This window comes from Malaclemys terrapin, chromosome 6 (assembly GCF_027887155.1).
Source record: "Malaclemys terrapin pileata isolate rMalTer1 chromosome 6, rMalTer1.hap1, whole genome shotgun sequence".
In the NCBI taxonomy this organism is placed as follows: domain Eukaryota; kingdom Metazoa; phylum Chordata; order Testudines; family Emydidae; genus Malaclemys; species Malaclemys terrapin.
In genome coordinates this window covers 55,165,715-55,183,879 of record NC_071510.1, presented here as the reverse complement: position 1 = coordinate 55,183,879, position 18,165 = coordinate 55,165,715, and the positions used below count along the sequence as shown (strand labels likewise).

Genomic DNA, 18,165 nt, shown 5'->3' with positions numbered 1-18,165 from the left:
GCATCATCCCTTCTTTGCATACCTCTACTCAGTCCCCATTCTGTAATGCATCACACACAAACTATCTTTCTTAACTTTTAAGACACTTCTGTGGCCTATCCCCACCCTTATCTCTTACATGGTATTCAGACATCAACCCCCATATCCACTCTGCCAATGACACCAGCCTTCATTGTCCATTTGCCAAAATTGTGCAGAAATGTTTGTGGGAATTTCCCATGCTGCTCATAAGGATTAGCTCCCTGTAAAAATGCACAAAATCACATTGTCTTTCTTCAGATCCCTCTTTACAATGCATTTCTGCCATGATACATAGAAAATGCCTACAATAGGATTTGGAGTAAACCTCTGCTCCACTGAAGTCAATGGGAGGTGTGCCATTGATTTCCATAGGACCAGGATTTCCCTGCCGGTGTTATGTGATCACTTATGCTGATCTGAATCAGCTCATTGTTATCTTTTGCTCCCCTGTTTATGTACTATAGTCTCTTGTTGCTAGTCTGCTTTAGATGGTAAAAGGAAGGGACTGTCTTGTTGTGTTATGTTTATATGGTACTTAGCACCCAAGTTTAGTTGCTTAAACTCTAATTTCAGAATTATTAGTATTATTTGTAGAGCGTCCAAGGCTATTGTGCTATGTACTAGCTCTCAACTAGATGAATCCAGTAAACTTTTCAGCATGGTAGCTGTGTTAGTCTGTATCAGTAAAAACAATGAGGAGTCCTTGTGGCACCAAGGACTCCTCGCTTTTACCAGTAAACTTTCTTTGCCTTCATTTGGTTGTCATACTATTTTGTGTCAAAATATTTAAAGCTTTTTAAAATCTGGTGTGCACATGTATTTACAATGTTGCAAAACTTATAAACCCCTTTTCAAGTTTATTAAACTCAAACTCTGCTGCAGGTTGCATGTTCCAATCTTTGAGGCAGATACTGCATTTTTAATAAAACAAATTTGTATGGTGGGGGAGTGGCAAGATTGCCTACCACATCTCCATAAAAGGTAAGGCCTGCAATAAGAATTAAGCTAACACTTTGGCTGATCATGTAAGGCCTGGTCTACACTAGGCGTTTATGTCGAAGTTAGCGCCGTTACATCGAATTAACCCTGCACCCGTCCACACCGCGAAGGTATTTAGTTCGACATAGAGGTCTCTTTAATTCGACTTCTGTACTCCTCCCCGACGAGGGGAGTAGCGCTAAATTCGACATGGCCATGTCGAATTAGGCTAGGTGTGGATGGAAATCGACGCTAATAGCTCCGGGAGCTATCCCACAGTGCACCACTCTGTTGACGCTCTGGACAGCAGTACGAGCTCGGATGCTCTGAACTGCCACACAGGAAAAGCCCCGGGAAAATTTGAATTTGAATTCCTTTTCCTGTCTGGCCAGTTTGAATCTCATTTCCTGTCTGGACATCGTGGCGAGCTCAGCAGCACTGGCAACGATGCAGAGCTCTCCAGCAGTGATGGCCGTGCAATCTCAGAATAGAAAGAGGGCCCCAGCATGGACTGATCGGGAAGTCTTGGATCTCATCGCTGTGTGGGGCGATGAGTCCGTGCTTTCCGAGCTGCGATCCAAAAGACGGAATGCAAAGATCTACGAGAAGATCTCTAAAGACATGGCAGAGAGAGGATACAGCCGGGATGTAACGCAGTGCCGCGTGAAAATCAAGGAGCTGAGACAAGGCTACCAGAAGACCAAAGAGGCAAACGGACGCTCCGGATCCCATCCCCAGACATCCCGTTTCTACGAGGCACTGCATTCCATCCTCGGTGCGGCCGCCACCACTACCCCACCAGTGACCGTGGACTCTGAGGATGGGATAGTGTCCACGGCTGGATCCTCGGACATGTTAGCGGACGGGGAAGATGAGGAAGGAGATGAGGAGGACGAGGCAGTCGACAGCGCTCACAACGCTGATTTCCCCGACAGCCAGGATCTCTTCATCACCCTTACAGAGATCCCCTACCAACCCTCCCCAGCCGTTACCCCGGACACAGAATCTGGGGAAGGATCAGCCAGTAAGTGTTGTAAAAATCTAAACATTTATTTGTAACAGAACAGGAATATTAACAATTTAAAAAATGGGTTTCTCATGATTAGTTTGATTAGCTTAACGGTTCAGTCATGGGCAGTGCAACTATTGAAAAAAAAATCTAGCAATGTCCGGTTTTGCATGATTGTCCTGCCCAAGCCGCTCTACTGGTTAGTCACTGCTACAGCAGCTACAGTAAAATGCGGTCTATATGTCCGGGGATGGAGCAGAAATCCTCCTGTGACATCTCGAGGAAGCTCTCCTGGAGGTAATTGGAAATCCGCTGCATTAGGTTCTTGGGGAGAGCGGCCTTATTGGGTCCTCCGTAGTAGGACACGTTGCCACGCCACGAGACTATCAAGTACTCTGGAATCATTGCTCTGCACAGCATGGCGGCATACGGCCCTGGTCTTTGCAGGCTTTCCCGGAGCATTCTCTCTTTCTCGCTGTCAGAGATCCTCATGAGGGTGATGTCGCTCATGATGACCTGCTTTGAATGAGGTAGGGGAATGTTAGTGTTGGGACTGCTTTGCCGTTCCTTTACAGAACTGTAACCGCTGGTTTGCAGCCACGCGGTGGAGGCGGGAGAGGGGCAGCTGAAAGGGATCGTTCCCGGGGACAGCCGCGAGGGTGTGGGACAGGAGCAGACTTCCTGCTTGCCGAATTGCTGGCAGCAGGGACCGACATTGATTTCAATGTGAAATGAGGCCATTGCTAATATTAAAGTTTTAAGCTGCCACAAGTCTACGGCTTACCATGTCTGCCTGCAACAGAAATTCCGTTCTCCTGAGAGGCTTCTCAAATGTGCTGTAGAAGACCCCAGGCACTGAATGCGAAGGCCGAGAATTCGACCTTGTGCTGAGTGCGCATGTGATAGGTGCTGTGCATGGTCTTGTTAACAGAGAAAGACTATGTTCTTTGTTCACAACTACATTTATCTTTCTGAGGAATTCACTCCCTTTTTCCCATTCCCACAGCCCCATCTGCGACTGTCTCACAACCTAGCCTGTCATCACACTCCCAGAGGCTAGCGCGGATTAGGCATAAGAAGAAGAGGACACGGGAGGACATGTTCTCGGAGCTTATAGCCTGCTCCAGAGCCCAGGCAGCACAGCAGACCCAGTGGCGGGAGAACTTGACCCGAATGCACCAAGCCAACATGGATCGGGAGGAGAGGTGGCGTCAGGAAGACCAGCAGGCGACTCAAACCCTGCTTGGACTAATGAGGGAGCAAACGGACACGCTCCGGCGCCTTGTGGATGTTCTGCAGGAACGGAGGCAGGAGGACAGAGCCCCGCTGCAGTCCATCTCTAACCGCCCTCCCCCGCCACCAAGTCCCATACTCCCCTCACCCAAAGTGCACAGAAGGAGAGGCGGCAGAGTCCCTGCTAACTCTCACTCCACCCCTGCAGAGAGCTCGAGCAGCAGAAGGCTCTCATTCCCCAAAATTTGACAAGTTCTTTCCTTCCCGCCTGACACAAGCCCCCGTCCAAGTTTCACTTTCCCAGTTCCATGTTTGGTTGATAATAAAAAATACGTTTCTGTTAACTACTGTTTCCATCATGTTCTTTTGGAGGAGGGGGGGATAGGGGGTTGGTAATTCGACAGGACAGTCACCTTTGGCAGGGTATATAGTCGGGGGCAGGCACAGCAGCAGGGCACATACATAGTGCAGTGATGCAGTGACTAGTTACCCTGGTTAGTCTGGGAGGTTGTTTTCATGTTATGTGGTGGGGGGTGGGTTGCTCTGTGACTTTGTGGCAGGGGAGGGCAGTTACAGATCTTAAGCGGCGGTCCTTAGGCAGGATCACAGAGCCACACAGCAGGGGATCTGTAACCGTCCTCCCCCTGCCACAAAGTTACATAGACCCCCCCATACACACAGTCCCTATCAGGAGGGGTGACAGGCTCCATTGAAACAACCATCCCACCGCAGCGGAGCCTGTCAATCCTTGAGTTTAGAAGCTGCATTCGCGCCACTACAGTACACCCGCTCTGCACCACAGTCTGCGTCCCAGTTTTAAAAAATTCCCGCGAATACAGTATTAAAGAAAACGGTGTGCTTTAACAAAGTAGAACTATTTTTATTTTGAAACGTGTGTTGGAAGTGGGGTGAAGGGGGTATGTAACTGGATAGGATAGTCAACATTAACTGGGTAAAGAAACGGGGGCAGGTTTAGCTTCTCAATACGCAAACTTTAAAGTCACAGGTTACCCTGCTCACTCAGGAACTTTGCTTTCAAAGCCTTCCGGAAGCACAGCGCTTCCCGCTGGTCTCTTCTAATCGCCCGGCTGTCTGGCTGTGAGTAATCAGCAGCCAGGCTATTTTCCTCAACCTCCCACCCCGCCATAAAGGTCTCCCCCTTGCTCTCACAGAGATTGTGGAGCACACAGCAAGCTGCAATAACAATGGGGATATTGGTTTCGCTGAGATCACAGCGAGTCAGTAAGCTTCTCCATCTCCCCTTGAGACGTCCAAAAGCACACTCCACCACCATTCTGCACTTGCTCAGCCGGTAGTTGAAGAGTTCTTTTTCAGTGTCCAGGGCGCCAGTATAGGGCTTCATGAGCCAGGGCATTAGCGGGTAGGCTGGGTCCCCGAGGATGACTATAGGCATCTCCACATCCCCAAGAGTTATTTTGTGGTCCGGGAAGTAAATACCTTGCTGCAGCCGTCTAAACAGACCAGAGTTCCTGAAAACACGAGCGTCATGAACCTTGCCCGGCCATCCCACGTAGATGTTGGTAAAACGTCCCCTGTGGTCCACCAGTGCTTGCAGCACCATGGAAAAGTAGCCCTTTCTGTTAATGTACTGGCTGGCCTGGTGTTCCGGTGCCAGGATAGGGATGTGAGTTCCATCTATGGCCCCACCGCAGTTTGGGAATCCCATCGCTGCGAAGCCATCTATGATCGCCTCCACGTTTCCCAGGGTCACTACCTTTGGCAGCAGTACATCAACGATTGCCTTGGCTACTTGCATCACAACAACCCCCACGGTAGATTTGCCCACCCCAAACTGGTTCGCGACTGACCGGTAGCTGTCTGGCGTTGCAAGCTTCCACAGGGCTATGGCCACTCGCTTCTGGACAGTCAGGGCTGCTCGCATCCGGGTGTCATTGCGCTTCAGGGCAGGGGACAGCAACTCACAAAGTTCCAGGAAAGTTCCCTTCCGCATGCGAAAGTTTCGCAGCCACTGGGATTCATCCCAGACCTGCAGCACTATGCGGTCCCACCACTCAGTGCTTGTTTCCTGTGCCCAGAATCGCCGTTCCACGGCATCAACATGACCCATTGCCACCGTGATGTTCTCGGCGCTGGGTCCCCTGCTTTCTGAGAGGTCTGTGCTACTCTCAGACTTCAGGCCATCACCGCGTTGACGTAGCCTCCTCGCCTGACTTTTCTGCATCTGCCTCAGGGAAAGGTGTATGATAAGTTGCGAGGCGTTGAGAGCGGCCACAACTGCAGTGATGGTTGCAGCAGGCTCCATGCTCGCAGTGCTGTGGCGTCCGCGCTGTCACTGACTAGAAAAGTGCGCGAACTGATTTCCCGCCGGCGCTTTCAGGGAGGGAGGGCGGGAGTGATGGACGGATGACGACAGTTACCCAAAAGCACCCTGGACACATTTTTTTTACCCAGAAGGCATTTGCGGCTCCACCCAGAATTCCAATGGGCAGCGGGGACTCCGGGAACTGTGGGATAGCTGACCACAGTGCACCACTTCCAATGTCGACGCTTTCCCCGTTAGTGTGGACTCACAAAGTCGAATTACTGTCCTTAGTGTGGACACACACGTTCGACTTTGCAATATCGATTCCAAAAATTCGATTTAAGTAAAATCGAACTACTCTCGTAGTGTAGACAAGGCCTAAGAGACTACATAAAATCCAGCTCTGTGTACCCTTGCTGTACTTAAACAGCGAAGAGTGCTTTAGAGATGGTTAAAACCAATAGCAAACACTTGTTTTTAATCAGTAAAATAATCCAGTGCCTCTTCAAAACCAGAGAACACCAACCTGGGTCTCCATATAGTGATAAGCGCCTCCCCAGGAATGCTGAGTACCTTTAAAAAGAGTTGAAGTCAGTGTGCCCAATCCTGCTGTCGTTGACGTTAATAGAAGTTTTTACTTTGGTTTCTAAAGGGCAAATGTGGGGTAAGTAGGAGCAGAGAATGCTTGGGTCTTCCCAAAAAAGCACTCAGCACTGCTAGAGGATGGACTCATATTGCCTAAGAAGTATTAGTTAATTTTCTTTACTTCTACAGTGACTTCTGCATGGTGACTCTGCCATGATTATTGCATAGTAAGCAATACAACACTGAGTGTTTCTGGAACCTTCGACAGAAGTTTGGACATTAGTTTTGGTGCAATTATGTTCGAGAGTGGTGGGGGAGGGGAGAGTCTGACTTCAGGAATAAATTCCTACTGCCAGGATAAAAATCTCAGCTGCATTGTCAACTTCAACTACGCTCTTCCTATAGGTACTAAGATTACAGTAGAGAATTTTGCCCAGATTGTCTAAAAACCAGCACCAATTTGATCTCCATTAATGCGGAAACAGCACTTCCTCCTTCCCTCCCCCACACAAGCCACAGTGGCAGTGACAACAGCCGGTTGCTCACAAACAGCCTGGCATACAGGAAGTCAGCATTTACTACATCAGTATTTCTACATTTGATAACAATAAAAGGGAACTTTCTCATTTCTTCAGACACACATCCGCATGAATAAAAAGAACTGCATGTTCTCAAAATACGGTGAGGAACTAGTCATAGGGTTTCTAAGAAGCCTGACAAAGCTTAAATTTAATAAAACAAAAGACAGACATAAAATTTTCCTTAATGGTCAATTCTTCAGCATCCAGGCTAACATTTCCAAAGGTGGATACCAAAAGCGAGGCATTTAAATAAAATACTTAACAAATGGCTCAATCATCAGAGGTGCTGAGTACCCACAGCTCTCTTCTCTCATTGGACTGTGCAACTGCTTTACCAAGGACTCTTCAAATAATTTGTCTCCTGAGAAATTAAAATGACAGTAACTGCTGTACGTGTGCATCATTTCTAAGTTCTCAGCCAAAGATGTCTACATGAGACAGAATTACAAGATAAATCCCTTGGTGAGAATGTAACCATACTGAAACAATCATGAAGGAGGAAGCCAAAGAGATTTGCCATAGACCTGACTTTACATGCTGACCTTTTGAAGAGCCTCCTAACCAGTTTGCCCAGGAAATCACACTCTGGTAAAAAAAAAAAAAAAAAAAAAAAAAAAGTTTGCTGAGATACAGGTTTACACTGGTGCAGTCAATGCAGCAAAGATGCTCCACATTGAGACTTCCATCTCTCTTCTGGTCTGGTTCAGGTGAAGAAATCCCCCTTGGATAGGGTGAGAGAGAGGACTTTTCTTGGCCTTTTCCAAGAGGTGACTTTATCAAGGTCTAAAGGTGCCTACACAGGAAGAAGCAATCTGATTTTAGTGGGCCCCTAGCAAATAATGTCCTAACAAATCCAATGGCTGGAAGCTGAAGATAGAAAAATTAAAATTAGAAATCAGATGCATATTTTTAACAGTGAAGGTAGCTCACCCTTGGAACAGATTTCCAAGGGATGTGTTAGATTATCTATCACTTAACCAAGTTTTTAAATGAAGATGAGATTGCTTTCTAAAAAGATCTGCTCTAGTTCAATCACAAATTACTGGGCTTGAAATTGTTCATTTATGTAGCAGGGAAAAATAATTCCCTCCATTGCAGGAATTACTAGGTGAAATTCTATGGCCTCTTTTTTGCAGTCAGTTAAACTAGCTGATCAGTGTAATTCCTTTTGGCTTAAAATATCTGAACTTTCCAGTGAAAACAAAACTTTGAGCGGACTAAACCAGTACATTTGGCACTAGATTTCAGCACAGATTACTCACAACATGGAAAAGTGAAACATCAATCATTTTCCAGAAAAATGTTTTGGTAAAGATGCTCTGGAAAAATGTGTGAAAGAAACAGACTGTGAGGTCAGCAATTCAGGAACAAGATTTCAAATCTCAGTGCTGAATGTTTTATTGTGACTTGATCTAGTAATAGAATAGTAGATACAAGAAAAGGGTTTGTTACCCTAACCCTTTTTAAACTGATAAAATATTTAAGGACAAACCCTAGAGTTGGTGGTTTGCCTGGCTTGTTACCTGCTTAGTTATCTTTAGGATTTTATAACTGTATATACAAACACACAATACAAAATTAAAATCTGACTTTAAGGAAAACGGATATACAGCATGATGATTTTCTTTGTCCGAATTATATAAAAAAAGTTTCAATGCTAGAATTCAGAGTCCAACATAGTTCACTCAAATGTCAGACACACACATTTTGAATGTTCTCTTAACATCATCTTTGTCAAACACATTCTGATTTACCAACAAAATCAGAGTAGCGCATAACATAGCGTTAGAGGGGATGGAGGCTATAATACAAGAACACTCAAGCATCCAGGCTATACTGGGAACATCTCAGGAAAAGTGCTGCACCCTACTTACATAACAAAAATAAAAACCATTTGCATGCAGCTGTATTTGCTATAAATGGCTTCTTTGAAAAACATGCAGGTGATCTACTTTGCACTTTCCAGAGAATTAGATTTTGTTTGCAATATAGTTTGCTGAGAGCCACACCTGGATAAAGGCCCTTTGGGGCACTGCTTTTTTAATCAGTGGGTTCCAAAGTGTATGGGCAAAGCTCTGAATAGTTAGACTTAATTTTGTGAAAAGCCAAAATACCAAATATCCAGTGGATTGTCTGAAAGAAAAAAAACCAACCCTAAATGAGTAGTAGTAGTAGGGGTGTGTGTGTGTGTGTGTGTGTGTTTCTGTTTATATTAGAGCAGTGTGAAAACAAGGACCTGGTTACACACAAATTTTTGCACACAATTTCTCCATTTTGCTTTGTGTGATTTCACACTCCTGTTATTTCACTCTTCCATTTTAGGGCTGTGGATATCTTTCACCACTAAACATGTTTAAGCCCAAATAGGTGCTGCTTGTACAACTCCAAGTTGAAGTGAAATAACAGCCATCTTTGACTTTTCTCTCTTTGAGAGGAGATAACACTCAACCGGGGGACAGCAGTGGACTTTATCATCTGGTGAGAGGGAGAGAAGGAAGAAGACATCTGGTTTGGTTTGCTATATTCATCTGACCTTCTTGGGTGGATGGCAGGCCCCTCAGGAGTCTTTGAGGACATATCTCCTCCAGTCCTTCCACACAGGTCTGAGAAACGAGTCAAAGTGGCTGCTCTTGATCCTCCTCAACATAGAATAGTAGGGTTACCATACGTCCTCTTTTTCCCGGACATGTCCGGCTTTTCAGCAATCAAACCCCCGTCCGGGGGGAATTGCTGAAAAGCCACACATGTCCGGGAAAATGGCCGGCACTTCCTCTCCCCCTGTGGCTCTGCTCCACTCCTCCTCTCTCAGATTTACAGAGCCAAGCTGCCCGAGCAAGCGCTACTGGCTTCAGGCAGCACCCCCCCCCGCCTCCGGACCCCGAGCCCCCAGCCAGGCACTTCTCCTACCCGGCTCCAGCTGAGCTGCTCCCACGGTGCAAGGTCCCGAGGCAGGGGGGGTGCTGCCTGAAGCCGGTAACGCTGGCTCCTGTAGCTCTGCTCTGTAAGTCTGAGGGGGCGGAGCCGAGCAGCTCAGTTGGAGCCGGGGGAAGGGACGTGTCCAGCCAGCTCTGGGTCCTGAGGTAGGGGAGGGCTGCCAGAAGCCAGCAGCTCGGCTCTTACAGTCTGAGCTGGGAGGAGCAGCTCAGGTGGAGCCCAGGTAGGAGAAGTGCCTGAAGCCGGTAGCACTAGGGCAGCTTGGCTCTTAAACAGAGCCGAAGAGTCAGGGAGCAGCAAAGCTGGGAGTACCATGCGCCGCTGATTGCACAGGTGGGGGGCAGCGCTGGGGGAGCTGCTCCGGGGAGTCGCCAAAAAGCACTGACTGTGGTGGGGGAGGAGGGGAGGGCAGTGTGAGAAAGGCAGGAGTGTGCAGAGGGATCAGAGCTCTGGCTGCGATGGGCATCGGGCTGCCTTGCCTGCAAGTGGATCAGAGCTCCTGGGGCTGGGGTGTGCTGTATGGCACTCAGCTCCCCATTTGTGATGAGACACAGCAGTGTGGTGGATCACTGCGAAATACCTGCCCAATCAGAGCTGCGGGGGCAGGGCTTGCAGGGGCTGGCTCCGACAGCTCCCATTGGAGCTTTTCCCAGCCAATGGGAGCCTCTGAGCTTGGCTTGTGGCGGGCCAAGCACGTGGAGACCCTGGCTGCCCCTGATCCTAGGAGCAAACACAATGCCAAAACGAAAATACAAAGTTCACTACATATAAAGAATTACGTTTTAGAATTAAAGAATTAAATAGCTCAAAATGTCCGGGATTTTACCGGGCAGGGAGGAGAACTGGGTGCTCCAAGGCATCTGGGGAGCTGGGAAACAGAACAGTGTGAGCTGCGTGTCCTGACCGCTCCCAAAAACTGAGGGCCGGGGCAGATCCTCCACTGAGCAGCTTCATTAAAGTCATGGGAGTCTATACTAGTGGAGTGCCTGACTTTAGAATTGGTGCAGCTGTTTCGTGTGGCTGGGAGGGAGGAGGGGGAATGTGGGGTGCTCAGAGGAGGGGGCGGAGACTTTGGGGAAGGGGTTGGAATGGGGACAGGGAAGGGGCGGAGTTGGGCGGGGCCGGGGGTGGGGAAAGGGGTGGGACCGGGGGAGGGGAAGGGGCGGAGTTGGGGCGGGGCCGGGGCCCCATGGAGTGTCCTCTTTTTTCAATGTTCAAATATGGTAACCCTAAGAATAGGCTTAGCTACCATGGACTAGACTTAGCCTGTGTGGGGTCCTATAGAAATACCAGGTGACAAAAGACAATTCAAAATTGGAAAATGCACCTTGAAAAGTTGAATTTAAAATTGTTGCTGACATTCAAAAACACAAAATGTTTCATGTCCAAATTGTTTTTTCTGTGAATTCAGTTTAACGTGTTTCTAGACAAACTCCGTGAACTAAAAATCTAGGATAGTGAGGCTTTTTCCAGAACCTTGAGTGCATATGTGACAAGCACAGTGCTTTAAAAGGATGCCTTTGCTGCTGTACAGACTTGGAAAATCAATGCTGTTTGTGACCCTAAGAGCATCCTTATGCCAGAATATAAGGGCTCCCTAATATCTTAGTAATGACTGTCAGTTGGCCTGACCATTCAGTGCACCCCAACTCACTACTGTTATAATCAGTATCTAAAAGGTGTCATGTAATGTGTCATTGGAAAACTAGTAACTCACTTGATCATTAGTTTCAGAGTAACAGCCGTGTTAGTCTGTATCCGCAAAAAGAAGAACAGGAGTACTTGTGGCACCTTAGAGACTAACAAATTTATTAGAGCATAAGCTTTCGTGGACTCGAAAGCTTATGCTCTAATAAATTTGTTAGTCTCTAAGGTGCCACAAGTACTCCTGTTCTTCTTTTTGATCATTAGTATTTCTGCATGATGTATGTATGGTCAACCCACAAACAATTATGCAGATGTGCCGAAATGATAACTAACGTGTATTTTAGGTATGTCAGGGGGAGTTGATAAACAGGTTTTCGCCACACAAAGGAAAAAAGCCAACACCTCAAACCAGGTGTGACCAAATTCAAGTGGCTATTCATGTGTATTGGAGGTTGTAGGAAGAGATAAAAATCACCGAGGAGTCTAAACCAGGGCAGCCTGGCCTCCATACCCCGGAGGATACATTTCAAAGGTTTACAGGACGGACGAACCCTAGGTTATCCTTCACCTGAGGAGACACAGAAAACTAACATCTTGGACTTCATGGGGATCCTAACTAAAAGATATTCAGCCAGGGCTGGAAAAGGAAGATTGGTAAGGAAACTATCTTGAACAAAGGCTATAGCTTGTTCAGTTAGATTCTAGCTATTAGAAGGCATGCTTTTTACTTTTGTTTGTTTGTAACCCTTTCTATTTTTATCCTGTATACTTAAACCTCACTTAAAACCTCTTTTAGTTAAACAAACATATATTTAACAACATTATTTAAATTAAAAAGTAAAACAACCCAGTGTTTTGATGGAGTTGAAGTGATTGTTGATGCCAGCCAAGAAAGTATGCTCCTGCTTCTTCTTCCTTTTTTTTTTTTTTTTTTTTTTAAGGAGCAGTGAATTTACTGTCTTCTGTGAATGTACAGTGATAGGGACTGTGCATTGCAGAGAGAACCCTGCGGCGCCCAGTGGCTGGAGTTAATGGATTGTTACCTGCTAGGCAAGGTTTAGGCTGGGAAAGCATTGGGAAGGCAGATGTCAGGCTGATGTATCAGGGAGTTGTCACACAGCTGCAGCAACGTTCCCATTAGTAGAGGGAGGTGCATAGTGTCTTACAGGTCTGGGTATCCTTAGCAGCTTGTCACACACTGTAATGGAGATTTTAATCTGTGTGATGGCACAGGTTCTCACTTTAGCCAGGAAGGGGTTAAAAGAGCTCATCTGGGCACAATCAGCTCTAACCTAGCGCAACCTATGCGTATGTCTATACTGCAGTTGGGCATGAGCCTCCCAGCTGGGGTAGATGGGTGTGTGTAGGCTGGAACAAGGGCTGTACCAGGGGAAAGGATTGTGTCCAGACTAAGAAGGCATCTAGTCTGTGGAAAAAAAACTTATTGAAACAGCTCTGAGGGTGAGATTTTATCTGTATTCAGTTTTATTACTGTACTAGGTTTAGACTTGCATGTTTTATTTTGCTTGGTAATTCACTTTGTTTTGTCTGCTATTACTTGGAACCACTTAAAACCTACTTTCTGTATTTAATAAAATCACTTTTTACTTATTAATTAGCCCAGAGTATGTATTAATACCGGGGGGCAAACAGCTGTGCATACCTCTCTATCAGTGTTATAGAGGGCGAACAATTTATTAGTTTACCCCAGGGGTTGGCAACCTGCGGCACACGAGCCAATTTTTCCTGGCACGTGGCTGCCAGCCAGGGTCCCGGCCGCCAGCCCCGCTCAGCCCGCTTCTGGCTGAGTGAATGGAACCCCAGGCCAGCAGGAGGCTGAGCGGGACCAGCGGCCGGGACCCGGGCCGAGACCCCAGACAGGCGGCAGGCGCATCCCCGGTTCCCCCCTCACCGCGCTCAGGTTCTGCGGCTCCCGGAAGTGTGAGCCGCTGGGGCGTGGGGCCATGAGCCTGCTCCGGGAGGGGTGGCGGCAGCGGCTCACACTCCCGGGAGCCGCAGAGCCCGAGCGCAGCAAGGGAGAAGCCGGGAGGCACACGGGGACCACTGCCCGCATGCATCTGCTGCAGGAGCCCCCCGGGGGGACACCGGGCTGCAGCCCGGGCAGGCGTGCCTCCTGGCTCCCCCCTCATCGCGCTCGGGTTCTGCGGCTCCCAGGAGTGTGAGCCGCCGCCCCTCCCAGAGCTCCCCCCTCCCGCTGCCTCAGCACTCTGCGGGGGAGGGGCTGTGTGCGCGGCAGCGTGTTTTGCCTCCACGTGGAGCCAGCGTCTGACCGGCATGGGCATGGTAAGGGGAGTCCTGGGGGGCAGTCAGGGAGCAGGGGGAGGGTTGGAAGGGTCAGGAGTTCTGGGGATCCTGTCAGAGGACGGGGAGTAGTTGGATGGGGTGTGGGAGTCCTGGGGGTCTGACTGGGGGTGGGGGTGTGGATAAGGGTCAGAGCAGTCAGGGGACAGGTAGGAGGTAGGGTTCTAGGGGGGCAGTTAGGGTCGGGGGCCTCAGGAGGGGGCAGTCAGGCGACAAGGATCGGGGGGGTAGGGAGTCTCGAGGGGGGCAGTCGGGGGTGGGAAGTGGGAGGGAGTGGATGGGGGTGGGGCTCTCCCGTCCTCTCTTTTGATTATTGAAATATGGTAACCCTAGGCGAGGGGAGAGCCGGGGGGTGCCTGGGGGCTGGCGCTCGCATGCATCAGCTGTCTGGAAACAGGATGGCGGCACAGTGCCAGGTGTGCTCTGCAATGGCAATGGAGCCTGAGAGGGCAAGGGGGTAGGGACTGCAAGACCAACCTCCACATACCTGTCCTGCACCTGGGCATGAGTGGGTGGGGCTGGGCACCCCATGAAATCAGACCAGTACATAGTGCCCCCCCAAAGAAACAAGGAAACTCCCAACCACTCAGATTCTTGTGCCCGCCAACAACCTTCTCATGCCCCCCTTCCCCCCATGGGGGTACATTGTTTGAAAACCCCTTTGCTAGAGCATAGGCCACAGCTGTTTGGTATTTACTCACATGCCTTACATCACTAATATTTCTCAATCTGGTCTTCCCACTTGACATTCTGAATTCTACAATTATTATAACTTGCAGCTCCTGTCCTACAAAGTCACTACATACCCTTTCATGGTATGTCTCTACTTTTGCCATGAAAACTTTTAATGAGACTTCCAACCTTCTAATATTTTATATTTCACTTTCTACTTCTCAGCAAAAGTTTCTTTTCTCCCAAATAACTTGGTAGATAGCATGGCACTAGTGTTCTCCTTTACTTCATCCTTTTTCTATTCCTGAAAAGTTTTAAAAGGACATCTGCACAGACTCAATCGGTTGCTGTTCCTAAAACACAGCTACATGCTTAGTCTTTGACAATTACTGTCATTCAAAGCTAATCAAGATCAGATCTTAGTATGGATTTGATCTTTCCTAGCCTCAACCCACACTATAGCCTCTTGTGTAGCCTGTTAAGCTAGTGGAGTAAAAAAGCCAATAAAACCCCCAAAACATTTTTCCTCATCTTTTGGAGCATTTTTCAGACTGTTTTTAATACATAAAAAGCACCTCAAATGTTTTGTGAGGCATTTGCAATGACTATGTGAGCACATAATGAACAAAACTTTACTGCATGTAAACCTGTTCCCTCAAATGTCCTCAAACAGAACAAATTAGACAGCAGTCAATCATAGGTTGTGCCTCACTCTTCCAGATAACTCCAGCTTTTTAACCAAAGTCTAATTACTGCCCAAACTACTCTACCATCTGACTACTTCTAACTCATAGGTGTCTTGTTTAATAGTTCAACGCACTTAGTTATGAGAAGCTACAAAAAAAATCTGAATAGAGTAACAAAAATAAGTATATTCTTCTGAGCGGGAGTGTAATTCCCTTCGAACCTAACACAAATCAACATGGGCCTCCAGAAATGGCTACACTTAATGTCTGTGCTGCAAGTATATGAGGTCAAGGAAACACAGAAGTAAACTATAATTAATAATTGCACAAGTGTTTCAATTGTTTTCCATCTGTGTAGATTTTTCCTCCTGCTGGTGGAAAACCATCCAAGTGTTTTCAGCTGCCCACCATGTTATCCTGGAGCCCCCCCACTTCAGTGTGCAAAGCCACCTTAACCCTCATAGCCATTAACACAGCAATTTCTCTTACCGCAGAAAAGGGTTAGATGTGAGACCTCCATTAAGACAACTGCTTTGTGGCATGGCTAGCAAGAGTCCTATTGAGAATAGAAAGACAACTGCAGCATTCTCCACCCCAGAGAATAAGTGCAGCCCTTACATTAAAGGACATAACTTTTTAATGTATTGTCTTTTCTAACAGGAACTAAACAGTGCCTGTCCTGTACAGCAGTTAAAATATCAAATCAGACCAAATTTATTACACAAACAGCTGTCCACTCTCTCCAACACCATAACAAGCCCAATTCGATGATAAAATCAAGTCATTCTAACTAAAGAGCAACTAACTAAAGAAATATCCCATATTGCCTCAAAACTCCACGCTCTTCATGCCCTCACTCTTCCCAATTGCCCAGGAAAAAGCAGAGCCTGTTATTTTTGTTTAGTATTCTATACTGCAGCTGCAGCCAGAGTTCTCAGTTACAATCTGGGCGCATTGTGGTAGATGCTGTATGTCACAAAGGTGAATGCCTGAGGGCTATAACAATGAAAAAAGTATATAGTGTATTTAAATTGTATACTGCTCTTCACTGTGTTTGTTTTTTTAAAAATCCCAAAGCCTTTCTAGGCAAGGCACTGTAAGCCACAACAAAGTGAATGGGAAAAACTTCTTTGCTACCTGGAGCTTATCCGCTATACAGGTTGGGCAAAAGTCAACATGGTTTCTGTAAAAGGAAATCATGTTTTATTAATCTATTAGAGTTCTTTGAAGGGGTCAACAAACATGTGGACAAGGGGGATCCAGTGGACATAGTGTACTTAGATTTCCAGAAAGCCTATGACAAGGTCCCTCAGCAAAGGCTCTTACATAAATTAAGTTGTCATGGGATAAGAGGGAAGATCCTTTCATGGATTGAGAACTGGTTAAAAGACAGGGAACAAAGGGTAGGAATAAATGGTAAATTTTCAGAATGGAGAGGAGTAACTAGTGGTGTTCCCCAAGGGTCAGTCTTAGGACCAATCCTATTCAACTTATTCATAAATGATCTGGAGAAAGGAGTAAACGGTGAGGTGGCAAAGTTTGCAGATGATATAAACTGCTCAAGAAAGACCAAGCAGACTGTGAAGAACTTCAAAAAGATCTCACAAAACTAAGTGATTGGGCAACAAAATGGCAAATTAAATTTAATGTGGATAAATGTAAAGTAATGCACATTGGAAAAAATAACCCCAACTATACATACAATATGATGGGGGCTAATTTAGCTACAACTAATCAGGAAAGAGCTCTTGGAATCATCGTGGATAGTTCTCTGAAGACGTCCACGCAATGTGTAGTGGTGGTCAAAAAAGCAAACAGGATGTTAGGAATCATTAAAAAAGGGATAGAGAATAAGACAGAGAATATCTTATTGCCCTAATATAAATCCATGGTACGCCCACATCTTGAATATTGCATACAGATGTGGTCTCCTCATCTCAAAAAAGATATACTGGCATTAGAAAAGGTTCAGAGAAGGGCAACTAAAATGATTAGGGGTTTGGAATGGGTCCCATATGAGGAGAGATTAAAGAGGCTAGGACTTTTCAGTTTGGAAAAGAGGAGACTAAGGGGGGATATGATAGAGGTATAGAAAATCATGAGTGGTTTGGAGAAAGTGAATAAGGAAAAGTTATTTACTTGTTCCCATAATACAAGAACTAGGGGCCACCAAATGAAATTAATGGGCAGCAGGTTTAAAACAAATAAAAGGAAGTTCTTCTTCACACAGAGCACAGTCAACCTGTGAAACTCCTTGCCTGAGGAGGTTGTGAAGGCTAGGACTATAACAGGGTTTAAACGAGAACTAGATCAATTCATGGAGGTTAAGTCCATTAATGGCTATTAGCCAGGATGGGAAGGAATGGTGTCCCCAGCCTCTGTTTGTCAGAGGGTGGAGATGGATGGCAGGAGAGAGATCACTTGATCATTACCTGTTAGGTTCACTCCCTCTGGGACACCTGGCATTAGTCACTGTTGGTAGACAGGATACTGGGCTGGATGGACCTTAGGTCTGACCCAGTATGGCCATTCTTATAGTCTTATAGGTTTGTCTACATGAATTTCACTGGTTGGTAAGTTAATGTAGAAAATTAGTTTATGGATTGGAACTGCAGGCTTCACTTGCTTCCCCTTTCTTGCTTTAAATCTAGCAGCTGAGCCAGCACATATGCGGGTAACTTGTATGAAATATACAGCTGCATGACCTAGATTCTTGGACTAAACAATATTGCTTTTTTGTATGTAAGAGCATAAAGATCTGCTTAACTTATTCTCTCATGGGCCCAAGATTGACTTGGGCAGAGAATGCATCAGGAAGCTGGTTTCAGCTCCCTGACTTCGAGGACAGATCTGTGCTGGCCCCAATAAGACAGCAACTAAGGAAGTACTCTAACTTCTGACACTAGAAGAGACCACATGCCAGTGCAGGCTAGTGGTTCTGCCCTCCCACAATGTGTCCCCAGGCTCTGCCAGCTTTCCACCAATAGGCGAGAGTCCTGTGCCAGCACCATGTCCCATCTTACAAGGTAGGCTGAGTTACTTGCTCGATGGGAGGCTCCCCCATCTCAGTGGCAAAGGAAGTGATGGTGGAAATTCAATCTATGGAACTCTTCTCTCTAAGTCACTACTGACCCAATACTCTCACATAGCCCTAGGAGGCAAGGTGCTGCCTGAGGTCTTGGCTACTAATGGACAAAGATCAGGGAATTTTTC

At 46.8% G+C, this 18,165-nt stretch overlaps 1 protein-coding gene across 1 annotated transcript in view; it reads right to left on the bottom strand.

The window, feature by feature from the left end:
- Positions 1-18,165, bottom strand: part of MARCHF3 (membrane associated ring-CH-type finger 3) — a 119,133-nt gene that overhangs the window by 67,101 nt on the left and 33,867 nt on the right. The window lies entirely within an intron of this gene.